Source organism: Gobio gobio (genome assembly GCF_949357685.1).
Source record: "Gobio gobio genome assembly, chromosome: 9".
NCBI classification, from domain to species: domain Eukaryota; kingdom Metazoa; phylum Chordata; class Actinopteri; order Cypriniformes; family Gobionidae; genus Gobio; species Gobio gobio.
This window is the reverse complement of record NC_137115.1, coordinates 7,145,565-7,162,845: the sequence shown is the minus strand read 5'-3', so window position 1 is coordinate 7,162,845 and position 17,281 is coordinate 7,145,565. Positions and strand designations below refer to the sequence as shown.

The following is a 17,281-nucleotide window of genomic DNA, read 5'->3' as shown; positions in this document are numbered from 1 at the left end:
CATCGCTGGGCGCTGGAAGTGGTAGTAACTATGGCGTTTTCCATAGGGGATCCCAATTCGTCGGTACGTCCGACGTACGTCGAACGTGACCGACTGAATGGGAACGTCTCGGTTACGTATGGTAACCCTCGTTCCCTGAAGGAGGGAACGGAGACGTACGTCCCGTCGCCACAGTTGCTGTACCATCACTGCAGGTCGAGCCACTACGTGTGGCTCCTCAGTGAAAAACAGCGTGCATTCGCTCTCGCTTCCTGTTTATACCCGCGGCGCGGGGCGGAGCGCGAGATGCAAATCTCGCACGCCAATTGTTCATTGGCCGGTTCTAGATAGCTCGAAGCTGATAGGGGCTCCCAGAAGTGATCCCAATTCGTCGGTACGTCCGACGTACGTCTCCGTTCCCTCCTTCAGGGAACGAGGGTTACCATACGTAACCGAGACGTTTTACTGCATCAAATTATCTAATAGCTTTTTTCTGTCCAGTGTATATTAACATACACTTTTTCCTGAGGTTTCTTTTTGTGTTTCCCCGTTGAAATAAAATGGTGATATGACATTAAATATGATATGTCCGCGGTTTCACAGACAGGGCTCAGATTAAGCCAGGATTAGGCCTTAGTTCAATTAGGACATTTAAGTAGCTTTTATAAATATGCTTTAGAAGAAGAAAAAACATTACGGGTGTGCATTTGGAGACAAAACTGACATTTTAAGATATGCAAGTTGCTTTCAGTTAAAACAGCTCAAGCATGCATTTTGTCTGAAACCGGAGGAATAAAATGTGAAATGTGAACTAGGCCCGTCCACACGGAGACGCGTTTAGCTGTATACGTAAACATTTTGTACCGTATCAGTGTTTCGTCCACACGGATCCGGCGTTTTGGGAGCATGAAACCGATATTTTTTTAAACCGGGTCCCAGAGTGGATAAATCTGAAACCGACACCCTTGCGTTTTCGTGTCTACAGCCGATCCGTATATTTTGTGAAACAGTGATGTCATCACACCACATCCCGCACGGTAAAGACTAGAAAGAAATACAACTATGGGCACTGAGCATGCCCACATCAATATTGCGTCATTTCATTACTGTAATTGCATTATTGTAAGGGTAGGTTTGTGGGTTGGGGTGGTGTAGGCGTTAATAAAACACAATCTGGCAAGTAGCAGATTTAATTATTGTTATTTTATTGAGAGATTTTGCCTCCCTTCCTACCATTGCTGTACCCCTTCTAGCCACAACTCTTCTTCTCCATTTTTCGTGTATTTCTGTGGCAGAATTACAGCGCCACATACTGACCTGACATATATACTACATTGTTTTGAGCCGTTTTCATTGATCTCGTGTGTACGCGGATATAGGAAGAGGGATACGAGGGATACGAGGAATTTTCGGATAGGGAAAGCCCTGGCTTTGTGTTGACGGGGCCTAAATGTGAGTCAAAACCTTTATTTAAGGATTAACAGTCTATCTGTGCCTGTGTACTGTAAACATATTAGCAATGTTGTGTTCAAAAGGACTATTTCCTAAATCAATTAGTCGACCCTAAAGGCATAGATCACCCAAATTTTTTAATTCTATCATTTGCTCAAACCTAGGGTGACCAGATGTCCAGTTTTTCCCGGGGCAGTCCCGTATTTTAGCTCTATTTTTAGTGTCCCTAATTATTATGAAAAAACATGTTTTGTCCCGTATTTCTTCTTTCCTAAATTGTCTTTGCTAGGTGATCATAAAAGCGAGTAGCAGTCTTCTGTCACCCGAGAATAGCGTAATCAAAGGTAGCCAATCTCGTCATGGCATATTTTGGAGAACAAAATTACCATTCAATCACAATGCGTTATCGATTAACTTGCAGTTAGTGAAGGTGGGAATATTAGAGAGCGCAGAGGAGGAGATAAAGTCAGACGCAAAGATATCAGTGTACATTTAACATCTTCAAAAAGAGTTTATCAAGTTATTATGTGCAGTAAGTTGTGAAAAAATAACTCAATGTGGTATTGCACTGAATGACACACACCTGAAGTGACAGCGCGATCCAGAATTCAGTTCTCTTTGAGACTAAATGGTCAAATACAGGCACATTGTCAAAATGCCATGTGGAGTATCTCACGTAAATACAGTCGGTTATATGGCTTAAAGGGATAGTTCACCCAAAAATGAAAATTAGCCCATGATTTACTCACCCTCAAGTCATCCGAGGTGTATATGACATTCTTCTTTCAGACGAATAAAATCTGAGTTATATTAAAAATGTCCAGGCTAATCCAAGCATTATAATAGCAGTAATAGTTGCTCTGTTTTTGAAGTCCATAAAAAATGCATCTGTCCGTCAAATAACTGCTCCACGCGGCTCCGGGGTGTTAATAAAGGCCTTCTGAAGCGAATCGATGCGTTTGTGTAAGAAAAATATCCATATTTAAAAATGTATTTCATTTTTTTCTATTGCTCTGCATCAGCCGTCCCCGCGACATCACTTCCGGCGAATAAGTTCAAAATACATGCAAAATACCAGTGCGATCATAGATATATACATAGATTCTAGGGCTGTGCGATATTGAAGAAAAATGCGATATGCGATATCCTTGTTAAATAATGCGATATTCGATATGCGATACGATATTGTTTTAAGTGTGTAACATTTCTTTCCCCAACTGATATCCTTCACTTAAAGCATAACCGACTGTGTTTACATGATTCCTCATCAAGACAGCCATTTTGACATAACTGTGTGCGTATGTGACAGTTCGAGTGTGTAACAAGACACAGAAAAAAAGAACGGCTTGTGCGCACGTTTCGGTGTGTGTGTCAGACAGCAGGCCGCACGAGTTATTGCGTTTAATAACTCTTTTTAACGTCAAGCAAGTCACATAAGTAACAGTCGTGTGCCCAGTCTATTCTCTGCTATATGCGTCAACCTAAAACGTACACTTTACACAATGTTGAAGTAGCCTATTAAAATCATTCAGATATTGCATGCCATTGCGATATGCATATTGCGACATGTACATTTGCGATATTTTGATAATTTCGATTTATTGCGCAGCCCTAATAGATTCCTCATTAGTGCCTGCGGATCGGTCGAATGAGGCATCTACTTATATATATCTTTGACCGCGCCAGTAGTTTGACCTTATTCGCCGGAAGTTATGGCGCTGGGAAAACTAGATGACATTTGTTTGATGAGAGGTGAAAAAATAACATAAATACTGTTTGGTTTCTCGAAGAAACCGGTCGTTTCGAGTCTTAAGACATCAATGTGTCGCCACGAGCCGCATGGTTTAATATGGATTCCTATGTCTATGTGTTTTTACTCATTGCTCTCATACTCTAAAATATCCCCATTGACTTGCATTATACGACTATCACAATGCAATGGTTGGAGTTAAAAATCTTAATTTGTGTTCTACTGAAGAAACAAAGACACCTACATCTTGGATGCCCTGGGGGTAAGCAGATAAACATAAAATAATAGTTTTTGGGTGAAATATCCCTTTAAGTGAACTTCAGCTCGGTAATGACAAATAAATGCACAGCTATTTGCATGTTCTCTGCATATATACGAACGCGCTGTTCCATCATTGATAACTTTTGAGAATTATTTTGCAGTGTTTTATGAGCCGTTTGATCGGTTAATGGGCCGTAAAGAGTGTGTGGATGAATCACGTTTGTTTCGAAGACTCAGGATCTACTGAAGAGAACTTATGTGACGCAGAAACTCTTACAAAGGAAAAACAAACACTCATTTTTGATCCATTAATGTATCTCTCACTTACTGAATGCGATCTCACTCTTTGAAGCGACCTGTCAATCAATGCGTGCTGCTGTGGCATCTTCTCATTGGATAAGGACAAGCAGACTCATGAATAATTAAGCAAGTCGTCTTCTCATAGGATAAGGACACGCAGACTCTTGAATAATTATGAGACACAGATGAGTCATCGCCGTACTATAGTACGAGAAAACGCATTCTGTGACGTTGATACACAGATGAATTTAAACCCGGAAGTTGAATATAGCGCAAAAAGGTTTGAAATTAACTACACTCTAAAAAATGCTGGGTTAAAAACAACCCAAGTTGGGTTGAAAATGGGCAAACCCAGCAATTGGGTTGTTTTAACCCAGTGGTTGGGTTAAATGTTTGCATGAAACAACCCAACTGCTGGGTTAAAACAACCCAATTGCTGGGTTTGTCCATTTTCAACCCAACTTGGGTTATTTTTAAAGGATTAATTCACTTTTAAATAAACTTTTGCTGATAATTTACTCACCCCCATGTCATCCAAGATGTCCATGTCTTTCTTTCTGCAGTCGAAAAGAAATTAAGGTTTTGGATGAAAACAGTCCAGGGTTTTTCTCCATATAATGGACTTCAATGGGCCCCAAACGGTTCAAGGTCCAAATGACAGTTTCAGTGCAGCTTCAAAGGGCTTTAAACGATACCAGACGATGAATAGGGGTCTTATCTAGTGAAACGATCAGTTTCTGCGAGAAACCGAGCAGTATTTATGCTATTATTTAAACTCTTAACAGACAAACGCGATCGTCTCTGAGCTCCGCCATAACTTCCGGCAAGTAAGGTCAAATTAGATCGTGGTCATAGATGTATACGTAGATGCCTCATTAGCGACTGCACAGATCAGTAGAATGAGGCATCTACTATCAATATATCTATGACCACGATCTAATTTGACCTCACTTAACGGAAGTTATGGCGGAGCTCAGAGACGATTGCGTTAAATAAGTTTATTTAAAAGTGAACTAATCCTTTAACCCAGCATTTTTTTAGAGTGTAGTTTTCTCCTATAATCAAAACAAATGGATGATAACATTGACTTCTATGATGCTCAACACTCATAACTCTGTTAAAATCCTATTGTTTGAAATTTGCTAAAAAAACTATGATATATTTTATTATCATGAAATAATAAATAGGGACTGTTCATCCCCATCCTGTCCCGTATTCCTCCACAAGAAATCTGATCACCCTATCCAAACCTTTACATGTTTTTTTGTTCTGTTGAACACAAAAGAAGATATTTTTAAAGGATGTTGGTAATCAAACAGTTGACGGTAGCCATTGAGGGAGATTTTTTGGAAATTTTTGGGTGAACTTTCCCAGGAAGCCCTGTACAACTAAGTCTGTTTCAGAGAGCATTCAGACATATTCTTGCATTCAAAAACGGCTAGACGGAGTGCAACAGAATGGAAGAGAGCACAGACGAGACATGATTTTCAATGTCTGGACTACATTTAACTTGACATGGTGTGATTTAAAACACAACACTCGTGGTATAGGCTGTTCAAAAGAACAGCTTGAGATGTGACGTGTGTGACATGACGTCTGTCAGAATGTGCTTGAACATTTCAGAGAGGGTTATATACCGTGCAAACTGTCTAACAGCCAAAGCACATCATGCTGTGAGCGCGCTAAAAATGTCAAAGCAAGAACATAAATATAAAACAGTTACTATAGGTTACCGTTCGTTGTGACTTATCACTTGTGTGTATGTGTTTTTGTTCCTCTTTATTTCATGCCCTTGTCTTTTCACCCATGAGGAAAGATTAGTTCAACCGGGCTTTCCTCAAGGTCATAAAGGTTAGTTAACAAATGACATAAGCTCTCAATTCAGGAAGAAAAACACTTGAGCATCCGAAGGCTTAACTGCTTTGTTCTGAGGTTCTGTCTTGGGATGTCAGCCTGTATTCACCTAAAATGTCTATGAATATCTTTTGGCCTCAATCTAAGGATTACCTGTGAGCCCTGAGGGACTCGTGAGGGATCTTTTAGCATTAAACACTCAAAGAAACACTCGAAATAGCTGCAATTGTCTTGCCGCAATGTGTGGTTCAGTTGATGGATTTAAAAATGCGAGAAACGCACAGTACTTCAAATCTCTTCCATCAACACTTCGGGCTGCCAAGGCTGCCATATTAATGATAAAACAGTTCTTTCTTAGTAATGTTTAGTTAATTTTGAGATTAGCTCAGTTATCTCGTCACTATGGTCAATAATTGTTTGCCTCTGGCTATGTGACTCTAACAATGTGTAAGACAAGCAATTTGTCCACACCAGATAAACGACACTACAAAATCAATCACAAATCACTGCCAATCAGAAGAGAGTGTGGGCGGGGTCTCTCTACAAGTGCACTGCGGTCTCGCACTCGTAATGAAATGGATATGTACTCAAATGACTAAATATTAAACGATTTTCACATTACTCAAAATAAGAACACAGTGATTGATACAATCTTCATGTTTGAACGTTCGTGTTTCTCCCAAGTTATTTTCAAGGTCTGAGGTAAATGATCCATTGTCTCTTTCATTATGGTGTCACCCAAAATTATATTCATTTATTAAACAATTTTAGTATTGTACAAAACATACCAGAGCTAATCATTGAGCTGTCAGTCATGATGTACCTGAAATAGAAACCATTGCAAAAATAAAATCCCCCTGTCGCGTATCACAGATGGTTGTGACAAAAACTCTGATTAGCATGGAAGAGATTTGCAACGCATTTGGTTAGAACACAGTGTAAAGCATACAGTGCCCTCCACTAATATCGGCACCCTTGGTAAATATGAGCAAAGGCAGCTGTGAAAATAAATCTGCATTGTTTATCCTTTTGATCTTTCATAAGAAAAAGAAAAACTCAAATAAATTCTAACCTTTCATTGAAGTAAAACAAATGAAAGTAGGGGGAAAATCTCATTATGAAATAAAAGTTTTTCTCCAATTCACGTTTGCCTCACTATTGACACCCAATTATTGCAACCTCCTTTTCCCAAGATAACAGCTCTGAGTCTTCTTCTAGAATGACTGATGAGTTTGGAGATCAGAGACCATTCCTTCATACAGAATCTCTCCGGATCCTTCAGATTCCCAGCTCTTCTCTTCAGTTCATCACTCATTTTCTACAGGGTTCAGGGGACTGGGACGGCCATGGCAGAAGCTTCATTTTGTGCTCAGTGAGACTGCTGGCCTAGCAGATGCGGTCAGGTTTTGATCTTTTATCTGCTGGTATTTACTAGAATCCATGATACCATGTATCTGACCATGTATCTAAAAATCTGAGGAGGATTTTTCTTGAAACCCTCCCAAACAACATATGGTGATGTAGGTGCTGTTTGATTCATTTTTTAAGTCTTTCTGACCCCAAGACTCAACTAATCTCTGCAAATTCTCCATCTGTGATCTTGGAGAGTCTTTGTCCACTCAAACTCTCCTCCTCACCCTGCATTAGGACGATATATACACACATCCTCCTCCAGGCAGATTCGTAGCATCTTTAGTTGATTGGAACTTAATAATTAAAATGATGCGACGGCAGCCATATTGCGCCATAACGCCCACCACACACCAGCTTATGGTGGAGAGGAGACCGAGTGATGAAGCCAATCATATATATGAGGATGATTAGGAGGCCATGATGGACAGGGGCCAATGGGCAAATTTGGCCAGGATGCCGGGGTTACACCCCTACTCTATATCGAAGGACATCCTGGCATTTTTTGAATGACCACAGAGAGTCAGGACCTCGGTTTAACGTCTCATCCGAAGGACGGTGCTTGTTACAGTATAGTGTCCCCATCACTATACAGGGGTGTTGGGACCCACACAGACCACAGGGTGAGCGCCCCCTACTGGCCTCACTAACACCTCCCCCAGCAGCAACCTAGTTTTTCCCAGTTGGTCTCCCATCCAGGTACTGACCATGCTCAGTCCAGCTTGGCTTCAGCGGGAAACCAGTCTTGGGTTACAGGTTGATATGGCTGCTGGTTATGAAATCAATGTTATCAATGTTAACTTCTTAATTATTGTTCTGATGGTGGAAAAGGTTTAGCTGTTTTCTAGCCACTTTCTATTTTGTGAAGCTCAACAATCTTTTGCTGCACTTCAGAACTATATGCTTTGGTTTTACTCATTGTGATGAATGTTTAAAGGGGTGGTAAACCACGATTTCACTATTCTAACTTTAGCTAGCGTGTAATGTTGCTGCTTGAGCATAAACAACATCTGCAAAGTTACAACGTTCAAAGTTTAAAGCAAAGGGAGATATTTGCTTTTAAAGAAATCAGTTTCTAAGAACTACAGCAAACGGCCAGTAGGCGACTACACACATTCCTCCAGGGCTTGCTGACATCACCAGGCTCAATATTTACATAAACCCCTCCTCCGAGAATATTAAATAAGGGGGGGTGAGGCCATTTTGTATCGCGGCGCTGTTGTGGTTAGTAGGCTGGAGTGTTGTTGCCGCGATGCCGAGGAAACGCTGTTATATTCATCCGGATTGCAGGTCTGGGGCACTTGCTCTGTTCAGCCTTCATAGGGACGGGGGTGCGTTGCAGAGCGTTTAACATACAGCATGTTATATGCACGTGTGTTTGAGTCAGCGGGGAATCAGGCGCGCGCAGGGCTCCCTGCAGAGGAGATCTAACATCTAAGCACATCTAACAGAGGAAAACATCCACCGTCTTCGCGATTTCAATGCCAGATTTGCACAACGTCAGCTGCGTGAAAAAAACACTGCCGGTGCGTGGATGCACGACGCGCGCGCTGCACATTTCACGGAGGACAACACAAACTTCCACAAACTTCCACAAACTTCGCGAGTTCAATACAGGATATGCACAACGGCTTGTCCTGAAAGCTGGATTTACAAACAGAAGCTGTTCACGGGCCACAACCTGTAAGTCTGATTTATTTTTCATCGATGTGTTTTCCTGTAATAGGTTGTAGCAAGGAAGTAAACAGATGACACCGCTGTTCTGCAAACCAGTCTGTTAAATGCTCATTCATACTTAACGATATCCGACGAACACCTAACGTTACAAACATTAACGTTAAAATCTCAACAGCGAACCTGGCATTAGTGTAAATGATTCTTTGATTAGAGCTTTTATGTATTGTTTATCTTCAGGCATGCTAAACATGGTTCTGTGTGTGATTTGGCTAACTTACTAAAGTCAGTGCTTAGTGTTCGTTTTGGGTTAACGTTAGTTCTTGCAACAGATATTTGGCTATAATCGTTCTAAAAATACAAAAGTTAAAGTGCCATTCAGTAGCAATCATTATAGATCCGCAGTCTTTACTCTCGAGGACTGAACAGGTTCTGCTCGATCATCTTCACTCAAATGTTCTGGGTCTGATTCGAGCTCATATGGTTTTATTGACGCCGTTGTTTCTAATACTGAACAGCCTCCGGTAAGGGGCGTGACGTTTCCGACGTGCACTGCGGTTAGCGAATCAGAACACACTGGGCCAGCTAACCAATCTGAGCCCACTGCGTATTTTTGAGGGACTGGCTTCATACAACCCGGAAAGCATCAGACCGTTTTACAAGGAGGGACAGAGCAGTGTAGAATAAAGGTCAAATATATGACAAATAAGGCAATTTTTTTTAAAACGAAGCATGAACACATGTTACAGTGCACCCCACAAACACAGCCAAGCCTTCAAAAGAATGTGTTTTACCACCCCTTTAAGGGAATTTGGCCTTTGTGTTTCCTTATATTTATACTGCTGTGGAACAGGAAGTCAAGGCTGGACAAGTTCATGCTCTGGTGTGCTAAAAAATGTCAATATGAATGGGAATTTACTTCAGAGATATTTTACTAATAAGAATTTCTAGGGGTGCCAATAATTGTGGCCAACATGTATTGGAGAATGTGAGTTTCCCCCCACTTTCAATTGTTTTACTTCAATGAAAGGATAGAATTTTGTGAATTCTTTGAATGAAATATCAAAAGGAAATGCAATACAGATTCATTTTCACAGCCGCCTTTGCTCATATTTACCAAGAGTGCCAATATTAGTGGAGGGCACTGTAGGTGTCATTGCCATTGCTGATTTTCACCATCGCTTTAGGAAATATCTTGCAGCAGGAATATATCTAACACAAATGAAGCATCTCAAGAGTTATATTAATGAATTCCAAGTATATTCAGATGAATTTGCCTGGTGAAGTGCTGCATCAAGGGTCGGCTTGAGTTCTGCAGCCAGTTGGTCACAGTTCATTTAGCCTAATGGCAAGTCTGCATTTTCTCATTTAGGGGCTGTTGTTTTTTTATGTAAACACATGCTATGGACGTCTTTGACATTTGCATTCACGTCCCACGTCTTATGTCTTTTGCATCATCTAAAAATGCGCAGCTCAAGTTAAAATAGTTTTTTCTCATTCCACTGCCCTGCATCTCGTGTTTTTCACTATTGATGTAATAATTAAACAACAGGGTTTGCACATATTAATTGTTTGGGTGCACATACATATTTGTAATATGACAAATCAGCTAAATATGAAAAAACGGTCATCTCGAGTGACTTTCGCATAGCTCAACCAGAAGTTATGATTTTAGCTGTAAAACCATACAACTGTTCTTGAAATTTACAAGACAGCAGACACTCATTTGTGTAGCTCGTGTCAGACTGAACTCTCTTTCTCCTCCTAATGCAATGGGTTATGACATGAAACCATAAATGTCACTTGACAGCCATCAAATACACTCTTGTGATCGCATTGCAGCTGAATGAAAACAGATGTTAAAAATCCTCAAATTATCCCCGGAGGACATGAGCGCAGCTGCCTGGTGCGTTTGGATGTGTCGTGGGCCCGAGCACACTGAATCTCCAGTCTTTATGGAAATCATGTCAATGGTTATGTGAAGGGTTGTTATTGTTTATCAACAGAAAAATGGAAACATTTTATAGCCGGAGGACAGTAATGGTACTGAAACATGATTAAACACACACAAACACACTCGCATGTGCACTTTGCACATGATGACCTGTCAAAAGCGCATTCAATTTTCTCAGTCTGTCAGTCAGAGCTTCGGCGAGTAATGCAAATGCTGAATTAAGCCCCGTTCACACCACCAGAGAACTGAACTCAATTTTCACCGAGAGTTACTAAGAGAGAACATTCTCAGAACTTTAGCTAATGTTCCGGAAAGGTTCTCTCAAAGTTCTACCAGTGACGTCAATAGAATGCTTGTTCAAAGTTCTCTTTTACTTGTTTCAGAGAACATTCAAAATGAACATTTCCAATAATGTTTGCAAAATGATCAAATTAAATGTTCCCCTAACGTTCATATAACCAAGAAAAAACATTTTTAAAAACGTAAAAAACGGGACGTTTTGAACATTCAGAGAACGTAATGTTTCAACAACTTAATGAGAATGTTAATAAAACGTTCTTAGAACATATTTTCGTTAGCTGGGTAGTGACTTCCAGTGGCATGGCAAACAGCGACCTTTGGCAACAGGATGACAAGGTTTTATGCAAATGAGGAGTGACTTCATACAAACTTACACTTCCAGATCTCATGTGACAACGCGAGTTTGCATAGGCGGTTTGCATTTTGCACCACATCGATCAAAATTTGGAAAAATGTGTTTAGGCTATAATTAAAATATCAGTAGAAGCAATATCACTCATTTGCTGACTAGGGGAGCGCGGGGCACAATCTAATGCGGGGTTAGTTGTAACACGCATGTTTTAACCCTTTCCACACATGCCAGAATGACGAAACTTAGTGTATTTACTAGTTGCCAAATCAACATTATTTAGAGAAAAAATATCGCCAAAATTAAAAAATCTCTGGAAGATATTACTGAACATGTATTTAACCATAGCAAAAGTAAATTTCTTTTCATCTCTGTTTTTTTGTGTTTATTTAAAATAAGACAAATCCGATATTATTGTAATCTTATATCTGTTATTTAACAGTAGAGATGTTCTTTAATGCTGATCTAACAGCAGAAGACACAAGCCGCGGTTTACATCCCAGTTGCGCAGATGTGTGTTCTCTAACACTACGTTACAATGAGCCCCTATTAGAAATATGCCATTATATTCTATACTTTTATGAATTATTTTGAGAAACCATGAGAAAAGGGTGAATAATGTCTGGGAGTTAATGTTCAGAAATTATTTTTTATATATTAATTATTATTATGTTTTGAATTATGCTGTATAGCTGTATTTAGTGATGTGTTTGTAGTCAAACTCAAAAATGCTTATACTTTTAATGATTAAAAAATGCCATTATTTTATTTTAAAAAGTTAATAATTGTATTTTGTTGACAAAATATTATTTTATTTTTTTATTATATCAGGTAACATTTTATGCTGTTATTTGGTCATGTTACATTGTGCCCCTCACATGTTACAATGTACCCCACCTATGGGGCATGTTGTCACATTTCACTTCCATTCTTTCGGGGTAAATCAAGAAAAAAGTATACACTGTATTAATGAAACAAAACCACATAATTGTACTAGACATGTGTGCAATTAATGTGGAAAAAAATAAACACTCTGAACCCCAAGTGGATTTACACAAACTGAGAAAGTCAAAAAGCGTTAGGTTGTGCCCTGCTCTCCCCTAAATATACTGTAACTATATAGACACCAAGATCTTGATTTTGATAAGCATCTACAAAATTAACAATGAGTGATTTGTTGACATGCGCCCTCTGTCCAAAACCCAAGACTCAAAATGTCACCTGAACACCCAAAATGATTGACAGGCAGTAACCCTTTCTGATTGGCTAATATACAATGGCAGGCTGCTCACCTGAGTCTTTTTTTCTGTTTACAAAGCCTTGAGCTGTCACGAGGATAATTTCATATTTAACGCGGTTTTAAGCCCGGTTATTCTGGCCATTTTACTACTGTAACAGTTTAAATCTAAATCAATTGAATCAACGATTCGTAGTTGTCCAGAAAAGCAATATATCACAGGCAAGTAGCCTAGTTAATTTGTTTCGTGCGTGTGCCGCTCTCCGCGCGCGCGCGCGACAGAACGCGCAGCGTGACTGCTATTATTCCTCTTTGGCAGTCTGGAACATGTTCCCTCAAATCATCTTTAATTTGATGTGGTTAATGAACTTTGAGATTGTAATGACACTTCGTTTTAAATCATTCATTTCGCTGTCATGGTTAGTTTTAAAATGATACTGTTTACCATTTAGGTCAGAGATTGAGGTGAAAGGAGACCCGCCGCTTTACACGCTTCTCACAATCGTTTTAAGATTGACAACCGAGACCAGATATCTGTCACCGTAGTCTCAGGTGGTAATCCTTGTAGTTCATCATATGGGAAAGCGGCGAATCTGCTATAAGGAAAAATAATAATAAAAAGAAACCGAGTTTCCATATAAACCCGGCGCGCGAACAGATGCGCAATAAATGAGCGTGCACTGCGCGACGCCAGGAGCCACCTGAGATAAATAGGTTGTTTTACAAAGACTCCTTATCTTGAGCTCTTTTCTGTGCTCAATCATCCAGACACACGAACATTAATCCTAGGCTACTACAATGCCTTTAACATTTATTCTGGAGGAGTGCGCAAACAGTTAGCTGAGTAAACAGAATGGCGCTCAGTCTATTTGAATCTAAACAAACACGAGTCTGTAAACACCCGAATGTATGCAAAGCAAACCTGTTCAAATACACATTCACACCACATCTTGGAGCTTGTACACTTTTTTTCAGGCCATGCCCCATGGAGCGCACGCGAGTGCCCGCGCTGCACAATTATTGTTTAGGATACTAATTAAAGTCTTTCCGTGTCGTTTAAGTTCAAGTGAATCGGATTTTACACCCCAAAAGGTCAGACTATGTTGCTTAGAAGCATATTAAAGGAGGATATCGAACATATGATTCGTATCATGTTAAGAACAGTGCGTCGTGCTACACGATTTAAGATGGAAAGGTTAAAATGCGCACACTTACCCCAATGTTTTCACAAGGCACTGAGCTTCTGCCACTCGTCCGACAAAAAAACAAGCACTAAGTAGATTTTTTTGTTCCTATATCCTGCGTGCCAAGAAGCCAAAACGCTGTGGCGGTGCCGGTCCCCCTGTCCCGAGCGCGAGCACATCACAGTCTGTCAGGGCAGCGGAGGAATTTCCAGCGCTCGCGCTGCGCTCTGTTAGTTAATATACGGGCGCGCGGGAGCTGCGCACAGACTGTACGGCAGTGAACGCCAGATACGGCTATGGGCCGGTCAAGCATAATCAAAACAGCGGGGGAACTCGACGTCACTGCGGTTTAATTTGATAAAAAGAAAGCTGTAACGCGTCTCACAACGCGTCGGTGCTCATAACAAGACCAGTTAAAAAAGGAAAATGAAGACAGATGGGCAACATTTGAAACGGTTCATGAAATGCAGTGTTACACAGAAAATGCTCCATACATGTATGTGCAAACTGATATCAGATAGATAGATAGATAGATAGATAGATAGATAGATAGATAGATAGATAGATAGATTCAAGATTCAAGATTCAAGATTCAAGAGTTTTATTTGTCACATACACAGTTATATACACAATATACAACTGGCAGTGAAATGTAAACAGGTCCGCTCCATGGACAGTGCAAATAACAGTTACAAGAAATTAAATAGAAATAGAATAAAATTAGAATAAAAAGTATTAACATAAGTAGAATTATAAATAAATCAAGTAAAAGATAAAAATAGGAAATAAGATAAAAATAAAAATATAAAAAATATGTGGATATGATAAGTGAGATAAACTGTAGACTTAAAAATAAGTGGTTAACATAAAATATATAATATGTATATATAAAGAAGTATAATGTGCAGGGTTTATTACAGGTTGTTACGCAGTAACAATAGGGACGTAAAGTGCAGTGCAATTGCAGTATGTGGATGTTAATGTTAAAAGACTGTATGTTTATGTGTGTGCGGGGGTGAAGTGAGTCACGTGACTGAGTTCAGGAGTCTGATGGCCTGGGGGAAGAAACTCCTCCTGAGTCTTTCAGTCTTTGCCATCAGGCTACGGAAGCGTTTACCAGATGGCAGCAGGGTGAAGTGAGAGTTTGCAGGGTGATTAATGTCTCTGATGATTTTAGTAGCTCTACCTCTGCAGCGTTTGGTGTAGATGTCCTGCAGAGACGGGAGAGCTGAGCCTGAGATGCGCTCGGATAAGCGCACCACTCTTTGCAGGGCTTTGCAGTCGTGACTGGTGCTGTTCCCGTACCACGCTGTGATGCACTGAGTCAGGACACTTTCTATCGCCCCTCGATAGAAAGTTTTCAGGATGGCTGGTGAAACCCTGAATTTCCTCAGCTGGCGCAGGTGGTACAGTCTTTGCCTGGCTTTTTTCACCTGTGTCTGGATGTGTGTAGTCCAGGTCAGATCCTCGGAGATGTTCACACCCAGGTATTTGAAGCTGTTCACTCTCTCTACCGGTGTCCCGCTGATCATGAGAGGGGAGTATGACCGATGCTGTCTCTTCCTGAAGTCCACAATCAGTTCTTTGGTCTTGTTAACATTCAGAGAGAGACAGTTGTCCTGGCACCATGATGTCAGTTGCTCCACTTCGTCCAAGTATGCCGTCTCATTGTTGTTGGAGATGAGACCCAGGACAACAGTATCATCAGCAAACTTGATGATGGAGGTGGAGCTGTGTGTGGACAAACAGTCATGGGTGTAGAGAGAGTAGAGCAGGGGACTCAGCACACAGCCCTGTGGAGCTCCAACACTCAGGGTGATGGAGGTGGAGGTGAACTGGCCTACTCTCACCGCCTGGGGTCTGCCAGTGAGGAAATCTTCAATCCAGAGGCAGAGAGAAGAATTCAGGCCTAGATCCAGGAGTTTGTGTGTTAGCTTAATGGGAACTATGGTGTTAAAGGCTGAGCTATAGTCAATAAATAGCAGCCTGACATAGTTCCCACTTTTGCTGTCGATGTGAGTGAGGCAGGAGTGAAGGACGTGAGAGATGGCATCTTCAGTCGATCTATTGGGACGATAGGCAAACTGAAGAGGGTCCAAAGTGTCAGGAATGGAGGAGCAAATGTTGTTTTTAATGAGTCTCTCAAAGACCTTCATGACTAAAGATGTGAGAGCCACTGGACGATAGTCATTTAGGCAAGAGGGTTTACTGATCTTAGGTACAGGGATGATGGAGGATCGTTTGAAGGAGGTGGGGACAACAGATGTAGCAAGGGACTCGTTGAATATGGATGTAAAGAGCCCTGCGAGCTGATCAGCACAGGACCGCAGAACACGACCTGAAATACCATCCGGCCCAGCAGCTTTCCTGACATCCACACGTTTGAGTGCACTCCGAACCTCGTCCTCCGAGACAGAGATCACGTGACCGTTGCTGCTCTGAGGGACTCTCTCTGACGCGTCACTCGCCGGAGTCGCGCTGCCGCGATTACCATCAAAGCGAGCGTAGAAAGAGTTTAACTCGTTCACCAGCAACGGATCAGCTCTCACCTCTGCAGAGGATTTAGTTCCAAAAGCACAGATGGTTCTCAGTCCCTGCCACATCCGCCGGGAGTCGTTGAGTTGGAAATGAGATTCCACTCGGTCTTTATAGCGGAGTTTTGCGGCTTTAACGGCGCGCCGGAGGGCGTAACAAGAAGCTTTGTACTCCCTCATATCCCCCGTTTGGAGACCGGCATTGTAAGCGGTGGTGCGCGAGTTTACTGCAGTGCGAATTGAACTGTCCACCCACGGTTTCTGATTAGGGAAGGACGTTATAGTTATTGTTTGTGTGGCTTGCTCTGTCAGTGTGTTAATAAAGCAGAGCGCCACTTCTGTGAACTCGCTGACGTCTTCAGAACTCGCGCGGAACATGTCCCAGTCGACGTCATCAAGAGCTGCCTGTAGCGTGATCTCTGAATGGGATGACCAGCGTTTGACTTCCCTCCTCACCGGGGGCTCTTGAACGAGCCTTTGTTTATATTCCGGTGTGAGGAAAATGGCGGCATGGTCCGATTTGCCAAAAGCTGGCTGTGAACGAGCTTTGTAGGCGTTCTTAAACGGAGAGTAGCAATGATCCAGTGTGTTTGCTCCTCGTGTGGGACAGGAGACATGCTGGTGAAAGTTTGGCAATACTTTCTTTAGGTTTGCTTTGTTAAAATCACCCGCGACGATGAAAGCAGCGTCGGGGTGTTTGTTTATGAAGCCGCTGGTCACATCATGGAGGGCAGATAAAGCCAGCCCCGTGTCTGCTTGTGGTGGAATATAAACGGCAGTAGCGATGACCGAGGAAAACTCCCTCGGCAGGTAGAAAGGCCGGCACATGAGAGTTAAATGTTCCAAGTGAGGCGAGCAGGATCGCGAAAGAATGGAGATGTTCCTAGGATCGCACCATTTCTTGTTTATCATGAAACACACTCCACCGCCTTTAGATTTCCCGGCCTCGGCTGTTCTGTCCATCCGAAAAACAGAGAAGTTCTCGGACGGCGTCACGGCTGTATCCGGGACCGCTGGCGTGAGCCATGTTTCGGACAGACAAT

General features: G+C 41.5%; 1 protein-coding gene across 5 annotated transcripts in view; it reads right to left on the bottom strand.

Annotated features, from left to right (window-relative positions):
• Positions 1 to 17,281, bottom strand: part of sphkap (SPHK1 interactor, AKAP domain containing) — a 259,654-nt gene that overhangs the window by 106,981 nt on the left and 135,392 nt on the right. The window contains exon 1 of one of the 5 annotated variants that reach the window (XM_079825695.1): positions 13,736 to 13,891. The exons of the other annotated variants lie outside the window; for them this stretch is intronic. The gene's annotated coding sequence lies outside the window, so the exon portion shown is untranslated. Of the gene's footprint in view, positions 1 to 13,735; positions 13,892 to 17,281 lie in introns of those variants that run through there. 5 annotated transcript variants of the gene reach the window in all.